The 25,691-nt window shown below is 37.1% G+C and overlaps 1 protein-coding gene across 2 annotated transcripts in view; it reads right to left on the bottom strand.

Moving 5' to 3' along the window:
- The window catches only part of LOC133519310 (uncharacterized), a 34,100-nt gene extending 13,824 nt beyond the window's left edge, over nucleotides 1-20,276 (bottom strand). For both annotated transcript variants that reach the window (XM_061853344.1, XM_061853345.1), the window contains exon 1: nucleotides 20,027-20,276. The gene's annotated coding sequence lies outside the window, so the exon portion shown is untranslated. The remainder of the gene's footprint in view (nucleotides 1-20,026) is intronic.
- Nucleotides 20,277-25,691: the final 5,415 nt, after the last annotated feature.

Raw genomic sequence — 25,691 nt, 5'->3', positions numbered from 1 at the left:
GCAAGTTTAATTAGAAACCAACGAAATATTTTATCAACTAATTTCAGAAAATTTTACTTTCAGGCAACAGGATAGCTAAAATTTGTCAATTAAGTTCTTTTTAAATAAAGTATGCCGGTCTTCGCCGAGTTGACCTTATTATATCCTCGTAAGGCCCAAGGTCCTACCTATAGGACTTATTCAGTTCGATGAAATTTAAATAATATTATTCAAGGAGGTCAGAGTTGGATTTGTTTTGTTTCGTGCAATTTTCAAACAAAATCAAATCTACTGTATTCCGTGCATGATAGGTTCAAATTCCAGTGGCAAATTTTGGAATTTTCATTTCTATGGCTGGGCCTTAAGAGGATATTTTAATATAACATAATACTGTATGTTCCATTTTATAACGTGTAAATTAACTTTATGAATAAATGACTTATGACTTACTTTATACGTATAAGAAAAAAAATGCGGGGTCGCAGTTTTAAACCTAACCCAACCTATGTGCCTGCCGCAAAATGTACATAAATTATTTGTTCCTTATGACATTACCGTCATACAAACTATGAAAAATGGTAACAAAATGAAAATAAAAATCTTAGGACACTTATTTTCTCGTATCACGATCGAAAGAGTTCTAGATTCTGATAATTTCTCATTTTTTTATTTATTTTAAAATTTAGTGTACAATTTTTATAGTTTGTCAGTTCTATCGAGCAGATGTGTCTGTCTGTCTGTCTATGCCATGTGTAGTTGGAATTAGGCACAAATGTGTCTGTAAATAAGCCAATAATGTTTTGTAGAGTTAGATTTATCTCATACTTCGTTAGATTTTTTAGACCGGCCTAAATATCCTTTACCCTTTATCCTTTTTTTGTATACGTGTTCCATGGTAGGCTCTACGAAATTGTAATTGTCATGTTTAACAATAATATTTAAGGTTGTTACTAACACTTATATTGGTTATGCCTGAATTAAATGACTATTTAATTTTAATTATTTAAATGACCTACTTATCATTCAGCAATTTTTGTAAATTATTTTCATAGCGTATACTGGAGTATATGCAACTCAAACCATTCCTTTATCTCATCTATCCTAATGGTCTTAATACGATATAACAAAATGACGTTTTGCAATATGTTCCAAGTTCCAATACTTCCAATGACTGTTACAATATTGGATTTTCACATCAGAATTTATTGCCAATTTATTACCTGATACAGTTGGCCCCAAATACAAGACGTGTAGTACACATTCTGCCTTATTATAATGGCAAAAGATTTTTTTATGTTGGCTACATGTTGACAAAACGATTTGCGCTGATGAGTTATATTTGCAATGTATTTAACAATATTTAATACAGATATTTTACAAGTATTTTAGATAATATTATTTTATACAGATTCCTGGACTAATAAGTACTATACAGTCGCCTTCTGATATCGAAGCAGCAAAGTTGTTCATATACATCTCAACATAGCCTCTATTATAAAGACGATAAGGTTTTTGGGCGCTCCAAATATCTGATGGCGCTGAGCGACGAGATTGGAAAAGCTGTATGTCACCATAAATAGGCAAATATTAAAAAGCCTTGCACAGCCAACAAATAAACATACTTTTGATGAATGTAGCAAATTTATAGTGTAATTTTCATCGTGAAATAAAGAAATCTAAATCTACATCAGCCTGTGCTATCAAATTCACTGCAGAGTTAGCTTGGTCTGACTATAGCTAAATAGATCTAAAAAAGCAGCCAAGTGCGAGTCGGATTCGCCCATGAAGGGTCCCGTGCCATTTATGACGTATTAAAAAAAACTACTTACTAGATCTCGTTCAAACCAATTTTCGGTGGAAGTTTGCATGGTAATGTACATCATATATTTTTTTAATTTTATCATTCAGTTATTTTAGAAGTTACAGGGGGGACACACACATTTTTTCACTTTGGAAGTGGCTCTCGCGCAAACTATTCAGTTTAGAAAAAAATTATATAAGAAGCCTCAATATCATTTTTAGGGTTCCGTAGCCAAATGGCAAAAAACGGAACCCTTATGGATTCGTCATGTCCGTCTGACTGTCCGTTTATGTCACACCCACTTTTTTCCAACGGACAATCTTTTTAAACGGTTCATAATTTGTATTATTTAGTAGGTACCTCCTTTTAAAAAAATGCCATTACGACTTACTAAAAATCAGTCCCGCCGAAACGAAATGGGAGTCTGAGGGCCTACCGCGAACCACGTTCGACGTGTTGCCTCTCTGTCGCACTTGTAAATTTGTACGTAAGCATGAACGGAACGTGGTTCGCGGTAAGCCCTCTGCTGGGCTTAATCAAAAGCCCGTTGATGTCTTTTGTTTTATCGTGTTCTTGTTATTGTTTTATTGTGTTCCAAAGACGTCAAACGCTCACGAGCCGCAGTTCACCAACCCTTGGTTCAAGAATAAAATCGGTAAAGATGATAAAATTCCTCATTTCCTCAGTTTCTTTCGCCAACGTAATTGTCAGCAATGTGATTACTGATTAAACACGAAAGCTGGCTGTCGCAAGCGAACCTTGAGACGTTGCGGAATAAAAAAAGTGTCGCAATTGGCTATGGTCGGCTATTACCCGGATTGGTAATGTTTATGGTTGTGGTGGGAATGTGTGCGTCATGTGAATATGAACATAAACGTCATACGGTGGCATCGACATGGCATGGCATCAACGGAAAGCTCACAAGGGCGCTCCTTCAACTAGGGAAGGTCCGACTGAGTATGGTAACCAGTGTCATAACAGGTCATGGACTATTTAACAAACATCTCTTCATAACAGGTGTCACAGACAGTCCCTTATGCCGAGGATGCATGGAGACAGAAGAAACAGCCTCTCACGTGGTGCTGGAATGCAGCGGAGTGGCCCCATACAGGGCAAAACATCTCGGATCCCCGAGGGACCTCCCTGAGGTCCTACTCAACATCAAAGGTTTGATAGGATTCCTCGAGGAGTTGGGCTGGCAAGAGTAGCCAACCCTCCACCCCCCCCTTGTCACGCAAAATAGGCGCCAGTCGTCGAGTTGCGGAAAATCGCCCGAACTACAATACAATACAATACGTCATACGTTAATATTGTTCGTGTCATCCACGATGAGAGGTTATTTTATTTATATTTTATATTAGAGAAAATTAAGAGGTTATTTTACACGGACTAACCTAGCTCCAAACTAAACAAAGCTTGTACTATAGGTACTTACTATTTGACGATATATATATAATTAAAAATAACCCCTTAATAGTTATTTATTATATTTTATTAATTTATTTATAGGTATGCGCCTCCTCTCATGTAGGTATTATTAATTGAGTATATATGTATTATATACCACGCGTTGACATATATCTAAGGACGGGCCTTACGGGCACTAAGAATGGTAGTACTTCAGTGGCTTCAGTGCATGGTGTCACTCACGAATTCGAGCCAATCGTGCAGTCTAACGCAACAACGCGATTGGTTGATGAGTTCGCATCACGCGCGCGTTTGGCCGCAACTAGTTAGCTCAACGAGGGTGCGGAGTGTTAGGGTCGGCAACGCGTCCTTGCAGGCGTCCTTAGGCTACGGAGACTGCTTACCATCAGGCGGGCCGTATGCTTGTTTGCCACCGACGTAGTATAAAAAAAAGTTTATGACAATAATACCACTGTATAGCAAATACCCATAAATAAGGAATGGAACGCATTAGCAATCTGTCATTGGTCGCAAGTAAAAAGCGTAGACATTGTTGTGTTTGTTGGCGATTTCCCATTTATTGTCAGACAAGCCCGTCTATTCTCAGGCCTAATGTATGCATAATTCGCTCATTCATTTGTCGTAATATTTTGCAAGCACATAGGGGCCGATTTTATGAACGATATATGTTAGATTTAGATAAAGCATTTCTGTTAAGAAAATACCATTCGTTATCGTAATTCGGTGAAGTATTTTTTTTGACATATGGTAAATTTAAAGAGAACTCTATCTATCCACCAAATTGTGCGTGTGCCTAATTTTTACCTACTCTATGTGAGGGGTCCAACTGGTGCGTTGCGCCAAAGAGAATTTGAAATAGAGGTGGATTGCCAAAGTAAACTTCAAACTTTTCGAGCGAGTGCGCCATACGTTTGACCTATGCTCTAGTAGATGGCGCCACTTTTTGATATTTAACAAATTTAACACATATCAGTGAAAGAATAAGGATCAAAGTCAAATGGCGTTCTAAAAGTTTTGATCATGTATCGAAAGATGACAGTAAATTGAAATTCTCTTTAGTTTCGTTGAATTGTAGCGTTGTTATTTCGTCGCAAAGCGTCGTCACAGCGTCAACGCTGCTACGTTCGACGTATATTTTTGTGACTTACTACATTAACACCGATTGTTTTAGTCACAAAATCGCAAAATTGACGTTTAAGTCACATGTAAGCGGCATAAAATTGCTTATCATGTTCTCTAACATAAAGTAAAATCATCTATTACGACCCTTATTAACTTAGTTATAAAGTCCAAAATCTGCCATACAAACTACCCCGCCCGACGCGCTTCTGACAGGTCCGCCCCCGACCGGCCTGAGTACGATCTTTAAATAAATAAATAAATAAATATTATAGGACATTATTACACAAATTGACTAAGTCCCACAGTAAGCTCAATAAGGCTTGTGTTGAGGGTACTTAGACAACGATATATATAATATATAAATATTTATAAATACTTAAATACATAGAAAACACCCATGACTCAGGAACAAATATCCATGCTCATCACATGAATAAACGCCCTTACCAGGATTTGAACCCGGGACCATCGGCTTCGTAGGCAGGGTCACTACCCACTAGGCCAGACCGGTCGTCGAATCTTTAGACTTGAAAAAATAGGAATACTTAAAATATTGGATATTTTTGTATAATTTCCTCACAATCGAAGTGAAAAGCAGACGACAGAAGAACTCGAGCATAAATGTCCATTTTTATCCTCGCCTATATTGGTCTTCACTGCACTCGGCTCAATAAATTGCCTGTGATAAAAATGGACCGCTTTATGCCCTTGTTGTACAATGTACTATATTTAACGGCACCTGCCTGCAAGACCTGCAGTGCTGAGGCAATCCGAGGCGCTCGTTTTTAATTCCCACTCACTGATTTCATTTCAGGAGTTCACTGAAAAATGGTATATCATCATTGACTGATAATAATGTACCTAAATATTTATTTGGTAGGTTTCTCTTACTTATATTATAACAAATATTATTATAATAAATAATAAATTCCTTATTTTTTAAATATATGTAGGTACAGCTAAATGTTTTGCTCCTACATTAACATGACACACAAGAGGTCAAAATGTTAGAAGCAAGAAAAAAACAACGTCGAAGAAGGTACTTTTCGTTGATTAACGATGTTAGAAGTACGTGTATTGTACGCGCGCTTTATAAATTTTAAACAATAACTGCGTCATAGTTCCGAATTATTTTCTGGAATTTTTTTTGATGACATTTAAGACAGCTTTAAGGCCACCACACACTAGCGTCGTTGGAGCGTCAGCGTCTATACTTGACGCGCCGAATGATTCGATATATGAACGCCCTATCATTCGCCGCGTCACAGTTCATTTCTGGAGTACCTATCTGTCAATGTCAAATGTTTCTAGACTCTATTTGGTACTTTAACACATTTTTTATTTAGAAATGTAACAAGTGCCTAATAAAAATACGGTTTAAACCGGTTCCTTCAATTTCGGGTTAGAGTTTACACTCAACTTTCATATATTTCTTCCTTTACAATATACTTCTGGTATAAAAGACATCAACGGGTTTTTGTTTTTCAATTTATGAATGACTTTGATTTGCAAGCACAAACACACGTCAGAAACAATACATTATCCTAAATACAAATTGAAACTAAACTAAACCTAAAACAGGCCACTGTGGCAAGGTTGAGCGTTGAGCGAGGTAACTGCCACATCTCCGGTCCCCATTTGCGTCCCCGAGTCGCTTTGACAGGTCTCCGAAAATACTCATAGCGCCAGGGCCAGGGACCCAGGGTCTCCACGCCAAATGGAACAAAAATTCTTCCTACAATTGATTTTTAATTTAAATCCAAAAACCACTTTGAAGAAGTCATACGGATCATCATTCGCCGCGTCAAGTAGGTGTAGTCAGCGTCAAAATTGCGTCGCTGCCCAGTTACGCCAACGTCGCGTCCAGCAGCGGCTGTTATAGAGTTGACTAGACCCCGACGCTAGAAGACGTTATTAGTGGGCCTGGCCCTTAGCGGAGATAAAGAAATGATAGGAGCTATGTCAACAAAATTGGAGAGATACGATCGAGGTATTTTCACTGTTTTTTTTTTTTTTTTTTTTAAAGCTCTATCTAGAAAAAAGTGACCAATTTAATTCCAATAATGTTCCGTTTTACAATTTTGCTACGGGACAAAAAAGTTTGAAGGTGCAAGTAACCCGTGGTGCATCTTAATATCACACGTGTGATACTAACTCAATTTGGGTCATAGCGCCTCAGTACCCGACATGTGTTACCACAGACCCATATGGGTCAAACTGCTTTTCATCAATTTGTTGTATGGTGGTCGTTCGACGGGTGAAACCTTATTTTACAACTTATATGAGAGTTGCTTTGCTTTACCTACTGTGACACAGATGTGTAAGTTGCGGAAAGTTTCCAATAACTTGAAAAAGTTCTGGGAAATTTTGAAAATTTCCGTTATCTTTATCCTAAGTTTTTGTTAACTTTCCGCAACTTGTATATTGAATCTGTACTACTACTTACCATAGGTAATATTACACATAAGACTATAAATTATTAGCGAGTCGTGAATTCGCAGTAAGGTCACTGACGCAAGATCGTTGTCTGTGGCCAGTGGGTCAGATTCAGGTTCGTGTCGCTTGACCTCGTCGGCATGTAAAGTCAGAGTGTGTGTCTAACACAATAATTGCCTAGTTTGAAAAAATCGTGAGTAATAGTAATAACGCATCTGTGTGGTTCCATTGCATATTTACTTTGAATTACGCGACTTATTTGGGAAAGAGATTTAAGCCGCAATTTAAAATTAGTCCAAGCAAACAATACAATAAACCATGCCATGCATTAACACATTTTTGTTATCGGAAATCGGAATAATAGTCTGATACAACTACAAAAAATCGGCCAAGAGCATATCGGATCATGCTCAGAGTAGGGTTCCGTAGTTACTCTTCCGTCACAATAAGCTAAACTGGAGCTTAAAGTATAGTAGATTATTAACCAAGTGATGAACTGTGGATAGTACGCCTTTTTACTATGAAGGGGAAACTTTTTACGATAACTCAAAAACAGCTAAATTGATCATGTCCGCTATAGTTTTCATTTAATGACTTTCTTAAGCTCTACTTCCACGATTTTTTCATATTTTTATGACCTATGGTTCAATACATTTGTTTTTCTTTCAGAGCGATTATATTCACTTTATCAAAAAAAGTTTTTTGAAGACCCCTATTAGTTTTGAAAGACCTTTCAAACGATATCCCACACTGTAGGGTTGAAGCAAAAAAAAAAATCACATTCATATTACATAAGGGGTTACCCTAAAAAAAAAATTTAGATTTTATTCTACGACTTTGTTGGCTTTATTGATGTATATCCATGCCAAATTTCAGCTTCCCAGCACTAACGACCACGGAGTAAAGCATCGGACAGACAGACAGACAGACAGACAGACGGACATGGCGAAACTATAAGGGTTCCTAGTTTACTAAGGAACCTTAAAAAATAAGAAGTAAAAAGAGCCTTTGTTGATTAAAGAGTGTTAATGGAAAAATAAAAAGACTTAATGCCATAAGGCTTATTCTAGCACCTGATGTTTTTCTAAAAGGTCATTCGACATCCGATATCGGAGCGAACAATGTGAAAATGCTCTAAGGGTATTTTAATTGTCAGTGTACCTAATTTACTTCTTATTTTACGAATGAGTTTGTTTGAATAATTGTTTATATATCTCCTAGTGTTGTGTTCCTGCCGGTGAGTAAGGTTGCCAGAGCTCAACGAGGGGGGTGGGTTAGGGTCGGCAACGCGCATGTTACTCCTCTGAAGTTGCAGACGTACATAGGTTACGGAGACTGCTTACCATCAGGCGAGCCGTATGCTTGTTTGTCACCGACGTAGTACAAAAAAAATCCCAATTTGGGATTCATCTTTTTTCTGCCTGCATGGCCAGAAAGTAGGATTTCCTGTGTGGGCAATTAAATTTCCATTCTTTTTTTATATTATAGGACATTATTACACAAATTGACTAAGTCCCACAGTAAGCTCAATAAGGGTTGTGTTGAGGGTACTTTTACAACGATATATATATTATATAAATACTTAATTACATAGAAAACACCCATGACTCAGGAACAAATATCCATGCCCATCACACGAATAAATGCCTTTACCAGGATTTGAACCCGGTACCTTCAGCTTCGTAGGCAGGGTCACTACCCACTAGACCAAACCGGTCGTCATTCTAGACTCGTAGTGAACTGAAAATCTATTTTTTGTAGTGGCAGTACAATAGATTTAAAAAAATTCAAGCCTAATTATAGAGACTCGACCCCACGGTTAAAGAAATGATCGTCCAGGAATATGTTCCTTTTGTTTCATGGCACTACCACCATTTAGATTGTTGGCAGTCCTTAATTGTGGGTTTCTCCAGGAACTTTCTGCCTCGCACAGCTAAATTGTGGAATGAACTGTTGCCTGCGGTATTTCCGGACCGATACGACCTTCAAGAAAAGAGCGTACTCCCATCTTAGCAACGCACGTACAGCCCCTCTATTGTTGCAGGTGTCCATGAGCGGCGGTAATCGTTTACCATCAGATGATCCGTCTGCTCGTTTGCCTCCTCTATCATAAAAAAACCGGCCAAGAGCATGTCGGGCCACGCTCAGTGTAGGGTTCCGTAGTTACTCTTACGTCACAATAAGCTAAACTGGAGCTTAAAGTATAGTAAATTGTTAACCAAGGGATGAAACGGTACCTTTCACCCGAGTTAAACAAATAGGCAAATTTGCATAATCAGTACCTAATTAAAGTAAGTCTTTTTACTATGAAAGGAAAACTTTTTGCGATAACTCAAAAACAGCTAAACTGATCATGTTCGCTATAGTTTTCATTTAATGTGTTTTTTAAGCTCTACTTCCACGATTTTTTTCATATTTTTTGGACCTATGGTTCAAAAGTTAGAGGGGGGGGGACACAATTTTTTTTTCTTTCGGAGCGATTATCTCCGAATATATTCACTTTATCAAAAAATGTTTCTTGAAAACCCCTATTAGTTTTGAAAGACCTTTCCAACGATATCCCACACTCTAGGGTTGAAGCGAAAAAAAAAATTCACCCCCACTTTACGTGTAGGGGAGGTACCCTAAAAAAAATTAAATTTTTAGATTTTATTGTACGACTTTGTCGGCTTTATTGATTTATATATCCATGCCAAATTTCAGCTTTCTAGCACTAACGACCACGGAGCAAAGCCTCGGACAGACAGACAGACAGACAGACAGACAGACAGACAGACAGACAGACAGACAGACAGACAGACGGACATGGCGAAACTATAAGGGTTCCGTTTTATGCCATTTGGCTACGGAACCCTAAAAAGAAAGAAATGGCAACCCTAACGGGGCCGGGCCGTCTCAAATGTCTCAAGACTCTCAAGGTCAATTATATTCTTTGCTCAAGGTGCTCCTAAAGTAAAAGCTCGCTCTTAAAGGCAGCCACGGCGAAGGCTACGGCATGTTGGGTCATATACATTATCTTGTATCTTTAAATTGTTCAGTTTTCCTGCAGACATCGCCAAGTTAAGGGAATCTAAATCAAATTTTTACAGGCGGTATATATTTTTTTTCAGTTAAGTGCCAATTACATCCACACTTTATCGGGCGCCTGATATCACACCCGATTTCGGGCCCGAATAAGAGTATTTTTCCGTTTCACCAAATATCAGCAAATCGTTTACAATATTTGAAATGTAGTAAACTGGTTCATATGCAAAAATATCAAACATTGAAAATATTTGGTAATTAGAGAAAAGTATTTTTTACTTTTAAAATATTGTTAACGATGTTCTGATGTTTCGTGAAACGGAAAACTGTTATCAGACCCGAAATCGGGACTGATTTCGGGCCCAATATCGGGAAGTGTGGATGTAATTGGCGCTTTATATAAGAAAAACAGGATACATATGCAGCAATGTCGTTAACTATAATTGTATTGTCCACAGAAGTGACGTTTTTAACCCCCGACCCCGACGCAAAAAAAGAGGTCTTTTAATGTTTGACGCCAATGTATATCTGTGGCATCTTAGCTCTCAAACGGATATACCGATTTCGATGCGGTTTTTAGGGTTCCGTACCCAAAAGGTAAAACGGGGACCCTATTACTAAGACTCCGCTGTCCGTCCGTCTGTCACCAGGCTGTATCACATGAATCGTGATCGTTAGACAGTTGGAATTTCCACAGTTGTTGTATTTCTGTTGCGGCTCTAACAACAAATTCTAAAAAGTACGGAACCCTCAGTGGGCGAGGCCGATTCGCACTTGTCCGGTTTTTGTACTTAGAAGCAAATTTCCCTGCGCTGTTTCTTAGCTAATGTTTAATAAAAATCGATCCAGTAGTTTGAAGAATACCAGCTATGTTTCAAAAGGATGTAAGGCATTTTTTGGCATAAGGCGTAGAGGGTTTATATTTTTTTTTTCTAAAATGTGTTTGACCCGGTTTCCTCATGAGTCAAACGTTAAAACTAGCTTTATCTTATCTTAGAACGTCTCCTTGTTATAGATACAGCGATGTTTTGAATAGGTACATTTGCGCACTTCGCAGAATAAGTAAGCACCGGTCTACCGGTGTACAAAATCTTCAAGAAAAATATTTATGGTATAATTTAAAATTATAGTGTAGTACTATTACTGAGACTCCGCTGTCCGTCCGTCCGTCCGTCTGTCACCAGGCTGTATCTCATGAACCGTGATAGCTAGACAGTTGAAATTTTCACAGATGATGTATTTCTGTTGCCGCTATAACAACAAATACTAAAAAGTACGGCACCGGTGGGCGAATCCGATTCGCACTATTCCGGTTTTTTTTAATCGCCTCGAACGTGATTTAAATTCGTGGTTCGAGGACACCAATTTACCGCTTTATTACCGAACAGGAGGCCTACCGCGAAAATCGAAGTTCGTCAATTGCGGGCATTTTTCTCAGTCAGTCTAATTACGTCTAAGTGAGAGTAAAAGAGAAAGATCCCCGCAATTTGCGAATTTCGATTTTCCCGGTAGGCCCCCTGGCTACGACTATCGCGAATACAATGAAATATAGTTAGACAGGTTTATACTCCTCGTCATAATAACAATAATTAATAATTGCAGTAACATCATACGATAGGTCAAAACAACACCTGCCATTAAAAACTATCAAAGAATAATACTTAGCAGGCATTTTACAATAAGTATCTAGAAATAACCATGAATCAGTGAAAATTGGCATCTTCGTGCAATTGGCGTTACATGAATATAATATCCGAAGAGGACGTACTTTTTACAAGCTTTTATTTAACTTGCCCTGTTAGTATGTATGGGACAAATCTTGCAAGTTAAATTTGACCCACTTCCCGGTTTCCGATGAAGCTGAAAATTTGCATACATATGTAAGTCGGGTGACAATGCAATATTATGGTACCATCAAGCTGATCTGATGATGGAGACAGGAGGTAGCCATAGGAGCTCTGTGATAAAACAACGCAACCTATTTATGTTTGGGGTTTTTAGAATTGTCTCGATGAGTATTGTAGATTGTAGTGTGCCTGTGGAAAAAAAAAATGTGCGGGGAGTCCCTCCGCGCGTAAGAAGTGAAACTTCGTAATGTGGAGATGAAAATAATGCTCTAAAATACATATGGTTTCAGTGCTTTCATACCCCCTCCATGATAGCGTTAAACGTTTAACGCAACCTTGTTGGAAGTCGCATAAGAAGTTTCAAAGTACAGTCAGCGATAAAAGCTTGTACCAAAAATGAAATGTATGCCAAAAACTTTTAGTACTTACATTGTGCAACGAGGGTGGTAATTCCCAACAGCCGCAGACCCGAATATGCAATATTCTTACCCTCAGAGTTACACACAATGTTTTTTATCAAGCTTGCCTAGAAAAAAACTAAATTTAAAGCGAAATATTTCTTAAATACGGTGACATATCAAACATTCCGGCATAATTCCGGCATATTGTTATTCTTTGACAGGTTAGGCATAAAAGGCACAGACCTATTCGGCATTACTCATAGTATTGTGTTCCTGCCGGTGAGTAAGGATGTCAGAGCTTAACGAGGATGCGGAGTGTTATGCTCGACCACGCGCATGTAACACCTCTGGAATTGCAAGCATCCATAGGCTACGGGGACTGCTTGCCATCAGGCGGGCGCATAAATAAACGATTCGCTGCGCTGTGCCCTACCACACAAAGCGAGATGACATTCGCAATGCCCATACCTCTCTTTTGGACGTAGTTTAAGAACGTACCCGGGTCCAGTTGTAGCCGCCGTGCAGGTCAGGATGTCGACGACTTAAATAAAACTTCGATTTATAATGAAGTGAAGTATAATCTTCCAAAGGGTACTGGTTTACAAGGGTTCTTGTCAAAAACGGTTCAATGTAGAAAATAGGTGTTGAAAGTATGGAGGATGATGCAAGAGTGATTTGCAATATTTGACTTGATCAGTACAAAAAGGTTTAGATTTAAATGCTTCCAATTGGCCGCGATACAGATTATGTGGAGCGCTCCTATTGGTGCTTTTAAAAAGCCTCCGAATAATAGCCGAGCCCGACGGCTGCGTTTAGCTAGGTACTGCATTGTTTTTTATATAATATTAAGTTGCAGTCGCAACACCAGTCAAGCCATAAGTATATCACAGACTATACACGTATCTGAGGGCCTACCGCGAACCACGTTCGACGTGTTGCCTCTCTGTCGCATTTGTAAATTTGTACGCAAGTGTGACAGGGAGGCAACACGTCGAACGTGGTTCGCGGTAGGCCCTCAGGTACATGTTACGTAGGTCTTACACGCGACCCGAGATACCTAATAATTGCCAAAGAAACAATGAAGGTCTGAGTCACGCATGCAATGTACCGGCCTTCGCGGATGGATACACGAACAAATTGATGCTTCTATAAGATAATTTACGTAATTTTTTAAGTGACCAAGTGATTTCTATCGGTCACAAACAGAGGCGGCGGTGACAATATTTTATGGGCGTTCAGTCAACATTTTCAATCGGGATGCGATGACTACATTTATTTTTACGTGTTTAGGTGGCTGCCGTTCCTCAACCCACCAATGGAGCGGCAGCTGACGTCCACGAGGGTTCATTACAACTCGCCCTTAACCTCTTTACGAGGTATCGCCTGGGGTGTGATGACCGACGACATTGGCGCCTGGCAGTTTATTAAAATTTACGTAAACATTATACTCTTCTCCTTCCTCGCGTTGTCACGGCTTTTTTGCCACGACTCATGGGAAAGCTCCGCTTGGCAACTAATCCCTAGAATTGGCTTGGGGAGTTTTTCCAACCCAGAGAATAAACTAGGCCTTATTGGGATTAGTCCGGTTTCCTCACGACGTTTTCCTTCACCGAAAAGCTACTGATAAATATCAAATGATAATTCGTACATAAGTTCCGTAAAACTCATTGGTACGAGCCGGGATTTGTACCCGCGACCTCCGGATTGAAATTCGCACACTCTTACCGCTAGGCCACCAGCGCCTAACATTAACACATTCACTAGGTACATTATCGATGGATCATACAGTTCGTTGATTGTAGGTGGTGTAAGCAAACACTAACGAATCGGTATTACCTATCATCATACCTATACTAAACATATAAAATCCATGAATTCTTGAACTTTAAATGTCACCAAACTCGACCTGCAAATGGTACAATCTACGATATCTAGGGACAAAATCGGCCCTTTAAACCGCAGTATCTAAGGTGTGGGTGTTTAAAAGCTAAATCTATTCGTTTGTTAACATTATACAGTAAAATCGTTACCATAATCATTGGAATAATAACCAATGCCGAATAAAGCCGTTGACCTTACCTCCCAGTTACTTTCCAAGGCCCATCTGATACCCGCACAAGCCCAAATAGGTGTATCGTACGAATCTCAACATATAGTCTCAATGATTGGGCTTAAATATGTTTCTTATCTCATACTTTGTAAAGTAATAAATTGTATTTTTACTTATAAGTACCTTTACCTACAACCTACAATACATAAACACCGTGTTTTTTTATTCCCGTTAATTTCAAGGGTGCATCCCTGAGCTTAAATTAAGTAACTTTCTCAAAGACACCGGTATTCTAATTAACTCCATTTCGGAAATAATCAATATTTAATTTTTATCTTATAAGGCCCGTACGAGCGAGTACACTTGGCTTAGGGCCTGTTTACATATTGATTAGTGTTAAGTATCTACGTAAATACTATCTCGGACGATTGATGTACAAAATGACATATTGATATGTCACAATTTTCAATTGTTTCGTTGAGTTAAATGTAACGCCCGTGTTACAGCAAAACTATATGCAAGTTTTTTTTCTATGCCATATAGTTTCCATAAACGTACTTACCGATACCCCGAAGTTAACGGAATTCAATAAAAACACGGTGTATAGTATGTTTATCATCATACCTATGTAATATGGTCAGTCTCGATCTTTACGTTTTAGTATACCTATACTATATACTTGCCTGGGTATCAAAATTAGCATGAGGGCAAAGTCGTTGTGGCCTCTTGTAAAACAATCAACTATCCTAACTAACCTATTATACCATTATACCATTGTGTCCATTTGGAAATCGCTTTTCTCCTTTACATGCCATTAGCTACAAGTTTGTCAAGATTTGGTAAAATCTACAATATCTACGAACATCAAGTCAGCATATGACGGCTTTGTGTTAAACTTGATGACCTCCGTAAACTAATTTCGACCCACTTAGCCATATGTTTTAGCCATTAACGTATTTGATGTTTCTATAGACCTAAAGGGCACTTGGAGGTATTTAGGTTCAATACTTACCTACTTATTAACTCGTTAGTTTTAGGCTTTGCCCAAAAGTGTTGAAGACTTGTTTGGTGACAAGGAGTGCCGTTCCTAAATTGGCGTAGATCAAGTTTAAAAACCAAACTATTAGGTACTTCCAACTAAATTCGTCCGGAGGCCTTCGAAATTAATTAAAAGATCTAATTAAGTAGGTTTAAAGCAAGAATGAATAGGTTGTGCTGTTAAACTCGTTAAAAAACGCATCGAAATCTGTCCATCCGTTTAATAGCTACGTTGCCACCGACAGACACACAGACAGGCGTCAAACGTATAACATAACAACCCCTCTCTTTGAATCGGGAGTAAAAAAAATCCCTCATCCACTTTACGTGTGCAGCAAATGCTGTTAAACTCGCTTTTACGTTAAAAAACGCATCGAAATCTGTCCATTTGTTTAATAGCTACGTTGCCACCGACAGACACACAGACAGGCGTCAAACGTATAACATAACAACCCCTCTCTTTGAATCGGGAGTAAAAAAAATCCCTCATCCATTTTACGTGTGCAGTAAATGCTGCATAATATTATCAAGTAAGAGCAATCCCATACATAAATATGAAATGAATGTCACGATCAATATGAAGTACGAGTACATATATTACGCGTTGTTCAAGAACAACTTAAATTACATCCCAAGTAAAATAAATGCATTGTAAAAATTATTTTCTACACGGAACTTGGCACCCATGATCTCAATTATTTTAGCGGCGAAGACAAGAACAACGCATATAGGTACTCGTACTTCATATTGATTATTGAACTTGGCACTCATTTCACATTTATGTTTTTGATGGGATATCATAACTTTTTGTAAATAAATTATTAGTATCCATTATAAATAAAATGTCAGTATTCAGATTTTTTCCTCTATATACCTTGATGCCAAATATTTTAAGCAACTTTCTAGGTCATCTGGATGTGGGTTAGGTTTTTGACCTATAACTTCCATATTTGTTATTTAATACTCGACCATCCGGCTAAAGAACTGTTTAAAAAATGGAAAATACTTACGTTACCTAGTGTGTACATAATAGAAGTATGCAAATACGTGAGACAAAATCTTGATCAGATCCCTACTCATAGCCAACTCCGAGGTAGCGTTACGCGCAGGCGTAATCAGTTGGTCGTGCCCGCGTGTCGCCTCGTGAAAACCAGGAAGTCTATGCATATAATGGGAATCAGACTGTACAACATACTGGACGATGAAATAAAGCAAGCTTCTAGCGATGCAATATTTGTCCGCAAACTAAAAACTGTACTACTAGAAATGGCTTGCTATACCATTGACGAGTTTTTCGATGGCCACGGGTCATTGGCTCAATCGTGTACCTACTAAACTATATAGGAGTATAATAATATCTCGTTGTATTGTATTGTAATATTTTTTAATGCTATACGAGTCGAAAGTTATTAATACATGAGTATAGTAAGTAAAACAATGTAAAATCTATCACAAGATAATTGTATATAGAAGGACTTGTAAATGTAAATATTTACCAATAAATATCATATCATATCATATCATATAATAATTATCAATACATGATCATTTTCTATAGAATTATCAATCGATTTTCAATTTTCAGATTTTCCCTCTGTATACACTTAATAGGTAGTCTACTATGATGCCAAATATCAAGTTTCTAGTTCATCTGGAAGTGGGTTAGGTTTTTGATCTATAAGTCAGTCACAAAAATGCCGGTTTTTAAACGTTAATTTATCAATAACTATTTCAGCTACGTTTACGAAATTTTGTATTCTAGACAAGCTAAGGGGCTGGAATAAATGTGTCAAATTTCATATGTGCAGGTTAAATAGGTTTCAAGTTGTGAAGGGGTCAAAAGTAGCTCGAAATAGTTACACACGGTTGCTGCGTCGCCAGTTCCGTTTTCTTTGAAATTGGCTGGACACGCTACCGCGTGAAGATACACTAGATTTCATCGAATTGCGCCCGGATGGGTGCAACGATTGCACTAAACAATCAGAGTGGAACTTCAGTTACTAGTTGCAAGCAATTCGCGAAGTGTCAAAGATGTTCAAGTTTTGTGACTTACGATTGGGTGATCTTTAGTTACAGTACAGGCTACAGTACGGGTTTCATCAAAACAGGAGTAAACTAAAAACTTGTACTTTTTAGGGATCGGCAATGCGCATATATATATAACACCTCTAGAGTTGCAGGCGTCCATAAGCTACGGATACTGCTTACTATACTATCAAGCGGTATTCTTATTTGCTACCGACGTGGTATTAAAAAAAACACAGCAGGTTTGTGGACCAGACGTAGTTTTGTGGGTTATTGTATATTCTTTTGACCAAAATATAAGCATATAAGTACTTAGGTATAAATACAATCGTCATTAAAACTATCAGTACCCCTAGTGTAAATAAATTCTATTTTGAAACGTGACGTACGCGTTTGCGTTTAGTCTCATTTTGTATTGGATTTAGAAAGAGCGCGCCAAGCGGGACGTTTTGGAAACTCAAAATCCTATACAAAATGAGACTTAACGCAAACGCGTTCGTCACGTTATGATGTCGATAAAATTTACACTAGGGGTACGGTGTCATGTACAGCTAGCTGCAAAAGTACGTACGCACTTACAGAAAACCGCAGCCAAATAACACTACATCCTACTCATAGTGTTGTGTTCCTGCCAGTGAGTAAGGTTGCCAGAGCTCACCGAGGGTGCGGAGTGTTAGGGTCGGCAAGGCGTATGTAACACCTCTGGAGTTGCAGGCGTCCATAAGTTACGGAGACTGCTTACCATCAGGCGGGCCATATGCTTGTTTGCCACCGACGTGATATACACAAAAAAGGTGCTTTAAATTATCTTATTACCTAAGTATCTCTTCCATCATGCCTTGAATTGATATGTTTTATATATTTTGTCTCATATTTAGTATTAGGTATAAGCAGTAATTATCCCACGGCCCCATTCGTTACTAACATAGTAAATAATCAGTATTCAAGAAATTGGCCCTTGCCATGATTAATGTAGTCTGCAGGCGGATCATTACTTGACGATAATGGCCATATTTGCGATGATGATGGGTATCTGTGTCATTAGTAGTGATTACGATAATCTAAACCTGGGGACTGATGTCACAGAATAGGCAATTAGTTGAGTAGCTAGGTACTCTAGGCACATTGTAAGTTAGGTTCTTACCCGGTACACCTATAAGCCATTTCGTACCTATTGTACAGTTAAGTGTAAAATATGGGTGCGTACAACTTACTCAAAAATGTATCCCATAGTAGACATATTTTTGAGTAACATGTATGTACCCATATTTTTACAAGATAATTAAATTCTTATTTGTCTCATACATACATTATTTTAAATAACATCATAAAAACATTAGTTTTGAATATTAGGGCTTAACTTAAAGCGCTGTTTTTTAGGGTTCCGTACCCAAAGGGTAAAACGGGACTAAGACTCCGCTGTCCGTCCGTCCGTCCGTCCGTCTGAGTAGATTTATTTTCTTGGATTCGTTAAACATAAATCTTCACTTCGCACTTCAAAATAGCGAGTCTATTTTACGAAATTTTGGGGCGCGAATAATAGGAGCGCATCACGCTCATAACGCAATTAGAAATATAAACAAGATTTACTATATACAATACTGTTTATCTCAAAATTAGTACGAAAAAAAATACACTTGAGATTATGTGGGGGACGGGGGGAGGGTAGCCAAGAACCTCACCAAATATCACCAAGGAGTGTGATTTGTGCACAAGCCTTTATAACTTTTCGTTTATCACTTTTTCGAGGACAAATAAGTAATAAATTTTATTAATATTTATGAATAGGTAGGTATAAATGACATCATATTTAACTCTTATTTCAAACAAAACCGTGTAACGAACAACATATGTCAAAGATCAACAGATGTTTAGATAACAATACGTACAGGCAGCATCAATAATAGCCAATGAAAAAACGCGGCATAAGTATCTGCCACGCTGAATAACTTTTCCAAAAAGAGACATATCTCTAAAGTTCACGTTCAAAAGTATCTGTTACAGTCTAACTTTAAGATACGTCAAATATTTGCTAAAGATACGATGTGTAGGGCTAAGATGGTCGGCTCTTTATCATTTGTCACCATGCCTGTCACGCTCTAACAAGTATATAAGTGCGAAAGTGACGGGAATAGTGACAAGCGATAAAAATGGAACCATGCTGACACTGATGGATTAGGTATAGTCTGTCAAGCTATATCCGTCAGTAGAAAAAAGCAACAAATTTAAAAAGTAGGCGCGAAGGGTTATCATCCCATAGAAAATTTAAATTTCGCGCTTTTTTCTGCTGAAAAAGTTGTTTGACACTTGACAGACTATATGTCAGTGTCAAAAGTGACGTTTCTTCAAACAAAAACGTCACTTTAGACACTGTGATCCAAATTTTTGACGTATCTTAAAGTTTAAATCGGGCGGTAACTGTTCTAGATTTATAGAGATATAGGTACAGTCACGTCTGAAAATATCGGTACGAAAAATATGCCAAAAATATCTATACAATACCTTAATATATGGCCAATAAAGTCGTGTATACATATTTTTGGCACTTTTTTCGTATAGATATTTTCAGACGTGACCGTACTTATGATAAGCAGTTTGTGAATGGCAGATACTTTTGATGTGTACTCTGAAACGATACTTTTCATGCTGACATGCAGGTACGTTATTGATAATTTTGTTCGATTTTGAGCGAAATTGACATAAATTTCACATAAAAAAATTATAAAAACAAAGAAATTGCGATTTTTTCCGATTATTGTCAAAACCGCTGGAAAATTTAATGATATATAGATTACATTAGACGAATTTTATTAGAAGTAATAGGTACCATGACTATTATATATAGAGTATTTTTAATTCATATGTATTTACGTACCTTTCGTAAAAATGAGTAGGTATCCAATAATCCAATCCAATTCACACACAAATCAAAATTATTTGGACAATCTTGCTGTAGATGGTCATTTTGGTACTTGAAAACGATTTAAAAAAATCACTACACCAACCAATCAAAACACGGCAAAACTTTTTAAGTTAAGCGCGACGCTAAATTCGAATTTCGAATAGGTTTTCCCGCGCAGTGCGTTCGGATACGCGGCCGCTGAACGAATGCACGCGGCAGTTTGTTGTGGCGCACCGTTTACGTGAAAACCTTGATTTTTATTTCGGACCTCCAGTCCAAGCTCTATATATGGGTAATTAAGGACAGTTTTTAAGGCAACATGGCATTCCTATCTTACTCTCATTCGCATTCATTGCTGTGTATTTTTGTGCCATTTTGATCCCAATTAGTTCGAAAACCTAATAGATTTTTTCGCTGTAAACATGTTATTACTTAAAGTAATTTACTTACTATCAATTATCTTCAGTTGAAAGGCAAATGAGTGAGGTATTTTATAACTATACGGTAACTACGACAGTATTCATTTCATTTATTATTCTCCTTTACTGTTCTGTCATTTATACATTCATGAACTCTAATATGTATAAGAATTTTTAATTTTAAGAAAAGTCTATATTGTCTATCTCTAAAATTATGGCTACCAACCAAACAAAATCAAAATTACTACAGTTTTAAACTAAGTTTATTGCTGCCAACTTACAGAATATTATTAGGTTGTATCGTAGAAACAATAAGCTTAATAAGTCAGAAACGCGCATGGGACGCCCTTAATCTAGCAACATCCATAGACTACGAAGACCGTTAAGCGTTGCTTGTTAGTATCCATAGGCTACTGTGGAAATACTGTTACCTAACGCTTTTGTCATCGTTAAATAAGCGCAAAAAGTAGCTTTGTAAGTTTTTGCTTAGTCAGAACAAAACAGGTTATAAGTTAAAGACGTCAATAGAAACAAAAGAAGCAAAATAAATATACACCATTTATACTTACACTTACCTATTTTGACTAAAACTCTCCAAAACGATTAGGTACCTATTCGATATTAAGCTTTTCGAATAGGTACTTTCTATTGTGTAATTTGTGTACTGCGAACATATATATTTAGTTAGGTATAAATATAAAATATAGGTGCAGTCGCCGTCAGATATCGGAGCGGCCAAGGCGTTCAAAATATCTGAACACGCGCTAATGCCTTATAGAGGCGTGTTCAGATATTTGTGAGCACTTTGGCCGCTCCGTCATATCTGATGGCGAATATACAGATATATAACTTATCTTATTTCTTTTCTTATCTTATTCTTTATTTACGTTATATAACGTAAATAAAACTTTTAGAGACGTGTTCAGATATTTGTGAGCACCTTGGCCGCTCCGTCATCTGATGGCGAATATACAGATATATATCTTATCTTATTTCTTTTCTTATCTTATTCTTTATTTACGTTATATAACGTAAATAAAACTTTTGAGCAATGTTAATTATATTGCTATTACCTATATTATATATATTGTTATGTTAGTTGTTATTATATTGCTTTTGTCTCTTCCTGCGGGACGGTTTTCCTGAAATACGTATTCTATAAGAACATTTTATGTTTCTTTTAAAGTGAGTAGCTGCTTTTGCAAAAGCCGTTTCACAATAAATTACAAAACATTACTTACACTAACTTACGCTATACTTTAACGCTTCTATTAGGTACATTCCATTTCTACCACCTTACTTTAAAGGATTGCTTTATTACGCAGGTATATTAAATATCGTAAGACAGGTTGTTACGTCCTGCTATTACAATCTTTACGTAACCGTTAGGAAAGCTTTGCCGTATTCCAATACTAAACAGGTTTTGTAACTGTATTTGGTCCTTAGAAAACTATTAACTATTTATAATCAGGGCTCAGGAAATACTGTTTATTGCAAGGTAAGGCTTTGTGTTGTGAATTACAGAGTTAACCAAGTGATCACCTGTCCTTTCTTCACAAAGTTCTCGACCACTACCACAGACCGACCAATATAAAAGCTTTCTCCAACAACAGACATACAAAATATAAAGTAACTACAAAACATTAAACATGATGCCTTTATTTATGATTGTATATTATATATATATATATATATATATATATATATATATATATGTGTAGTTTTTTTATTAGTATGTAGGTATGTATTATATTTGCGGCGTCTTTATTTTGTTGAATTATATGTATATCGGCACTACCCGTTCAATGTTGTAAGTTCATAGTTTCCTGCTACCCAAAGGTTGTCTGGAAGAGATCGCTTCTTAGCAATAAACGCGCCTGTTGTTACCTAACTTTTAAGTGTTTTTTTTCATTCCCTGTCTATTTTTCACTGTGTGGTGTACAATAAAGAATATTTTCTTCCTTATACATAAATATGCTATAAATATGTTTGTACGTATAAAAAAAATGGCGTACCTAAGCTGGGAACCCGACGGTATTGTGTCCAGTTGAGTAGTTTTACAGACCAATTAATTTATCACAATATGCGATAGAGTTGCAGCTGTAAGGGGTTATTATATCGGTACTTTTTTCTGCTCAGACAGACAGAAAAAGCGGCCAAGTGCGAGTCGGACTCGCGCATGAAGGGTTCCGTACAATTTAAGACGTATTAAAAAAAAATCTTCTTACTAGATCTTGTTCAACATTTTACCACTTTGGACACACATTTTACCACTTTGGAAGTGTCTCTCGCGCAAACTATTCAGTTTAGAAAAAAATGATATTAGGAACCTAACTATCATTTTTGAAGACCTATCCATACATACCTTACACGTATATGTTTGATGAAAAAATTTTTTTTTAAATTTTATGACGTATTAAAAAAAAAACTACTCACTAGATCTCGTTCAAAACAATTTTCGGTGGAAGTTTGCATGGTAATGTATTTCATATATTTTTTTTAGATTTTTCATTCTGTTATTTTAGAAGTTACAGGGGGGGGGGACACACTTTTTTTCACTTTGGAAGGTTCTCTCGCGCAAACTATTCAGTTTAGAAAAAAATGATATTAGAAACATTAATATCATTTTTGAAGACCTATCCATAGATACCCCACACGTATGGGTATGATGAAAAATTTTTTTTTTTTTAATTTCATGACGTATTAAAAAAAAACTACTTACTAGATCTCGTTCAAACCAATTTTCGGTGGAAGTTTACATGGCAATGTATATCATATATTTTTTTTAGATTTTTCATTCTGTTATTTTAGAAGTTACGGGGGGGGGGACACACTTTCTTTCACTTTGGAAGGTTCTCTCGCGCAAACTATTCAGTTTAGAAAAAAATGATATTAGAAACATTAATATCATTTTTGAAGACCTATCCATAGATACCCCACACGTATGGGTATGATGAAAAATTTTTTTTTTTTTTAATTTCATGACGTATTAAAAAAAAACTACTTACTAGATCTCGTTCAAACCAATTTTCGGTGGAAGTTTACATGGCAATGTATATCATATATTTTTTTTAGATTTTTCATTCTGTTATTTTAGAAGTTAGGGGGGGGGGGACACACATTTTACCACTTTGGAAGTGTCTCTCGCGCAAACTATTCATTTTAGAAAAAAATGATATTAGAAACCTCAATATCATTTTTGAAGACCTATCCATAGATACCCCACACGTATGGGTTTGATGAAAAAAGATTTTTTGAGTTTCAGTTCTAAGTATGGGGAACCCCCAAAATTTATTGTTTTTTTTCTATTTTTGTGTAAACATCCTAATGCGGTTCATAGAATACATCTACTTACCAAGTTTGAACAGTACAGCTCTTATAGTTTCGGAAAAAAGTGGCTGTGACAGAATCGGACAGACAGACGGACATGACGAATCTATAAGGGTTCCGTTTTTTGCCATTTGGCTACGGAACCCTAAAAAGTACAGGTATGTTGTTGTTGTTGTCCAACGAAAAAATAGATGTAATAGTAATAACCCCATGAGAACGAAAATAACCTACATATGCATACAGCAACGTCCATCGCTCAAGAGAAGTTACCCAATATTTAAGTCTGTTTTTAAATTACTTATGCAACGTTGTTACTCAAATGGAGTCCGTTTTATATTAGACATAACTTGTCAGTGAAGATTAGTGTTTGTGAACAATAACTAGATCTAGGTTTTCACTTGTTGCAAACTGGTCTAAGCTTAGTCAACGAACTATTAGGTCATTTGTGTAGCAATGAAGAACTAACTATTGCTATTACCTGCTATTACTACGTTCTTAGTATGTTGGGTTATAAGAACTTTTCGATAAAACATGTTACGTATACACATAGCCCAAATACATTATATTGGGATTCTTGGTGTCGAAACCTCCAGTATGTCCATTTTCTAAGGTAGAAGTTACAACTACACGTTACCATTCAAAAAGCTCACTCAAATATAATAGAACGATTCTGAATTAATCCCATGGTAGAAGATGCTTTTGTACACATTTGAGCTACAAGTCACTGCAGGGTGTATATACCCTAGGGCCAAGGGGGCCATGGCCCGGGGCGCCAGGCTGCGAAAGGGCGCCAAACCTTTAAATACGAGTCTGCAAGTCAGACTCCATAATAATGGACTGGTCATATGTAATTTTTATCTCTATGCAAGAGCAATGTGCAACTTTTTAACCTGATTCAAATCGACAAGCCTTTAAGTGATGAGTATTCGCCTCCTTCTTTGTCTTACTGTTTATTATAAAGGAGTGTGTTTAAATGAAAGTGTGTTCCACATGATGCCCACAGGTTCTTGCTACTATAAGTACTATGTATATTGCAATTGAGGTTACAAAAGTTCACCACGAGCATGTCTATTATCACAGCAACGAAACGGCCAAGGTGTACTGTTTGACGAAGATAATGGATTTATAGAGTATTATATTTATAGAGTTAGAGATTGTTAAGTTAGTACTTATAGAGTTAAAGGGATAAAAGGCTTGGCATTAAGATATCTGATGACTTTTTAGTGTGAAGTGAAAACTATAGGCGCATGTTACGGCCCGATTCGAAGAATGATTAAGACACGTTTAAGATCTTGGAAAGATATTTAAAAGATCGATAACTAAACGACATGTCAAAATTGACGTTTATTTCGATTCCGCTGCGATCCCAATAAGATCTATCTACGATAATTCTACCGTCAAAGTGACATTGGTTTCCCCGAATCGAGCTTCTTCTGTCAATTATACGACAAACGATATCTAAATGAGAACTTATCTAAACCAGAACTTATCGTTATCGTATCTCATTCTTCGAATCGGGCCGTTAGTCTTGGCAACACTTTACATGAAATGTTTTTGGTGGTATTTACGTTTCTTTTGGCTTTTTGTTTTGGTTGTGCAGCGTACGGGTGGAATGATATCTTTGTCAATAGGTAAGCTTGGCAATAGAAATATATCTAGGGACTAAGGGAAGTAGTGTTGAAGGCGTTGGAGCTGGATAACCCTCCATAGGCAAACGAAAAAGGTTACCGCTTACCGTCGGGCTGTATGTATGCTTATTATTAACAATATTCTAGGTAAGTAATATTCAAAGGATAGCGGATAAAATAGAAAAACACGAATAACACGATAGTATATAAAACAATGGCGGACACCAACGGTTACTCAAACGGAAACAATGAGTATCGTTT

Source organism: Cydia pomonella, chromosome 6 (genome assembly GCF_033807575.1).
Source record: "Cydia pomonella isolate Wapato2018A chromosome 6, ilCydPomo1, whole genome shotgun sequence".
NCBI classification, from domain to species: domain Eukaryota; kingdom Metazoa; phylum Arthropoda; class Insecta; order Lepidoptera; family Tortricidae; genus Cydia; species Cydia pomonella.
This window is presented reverse-complemented; position numbering and strand designations above follow the sequence as displayed.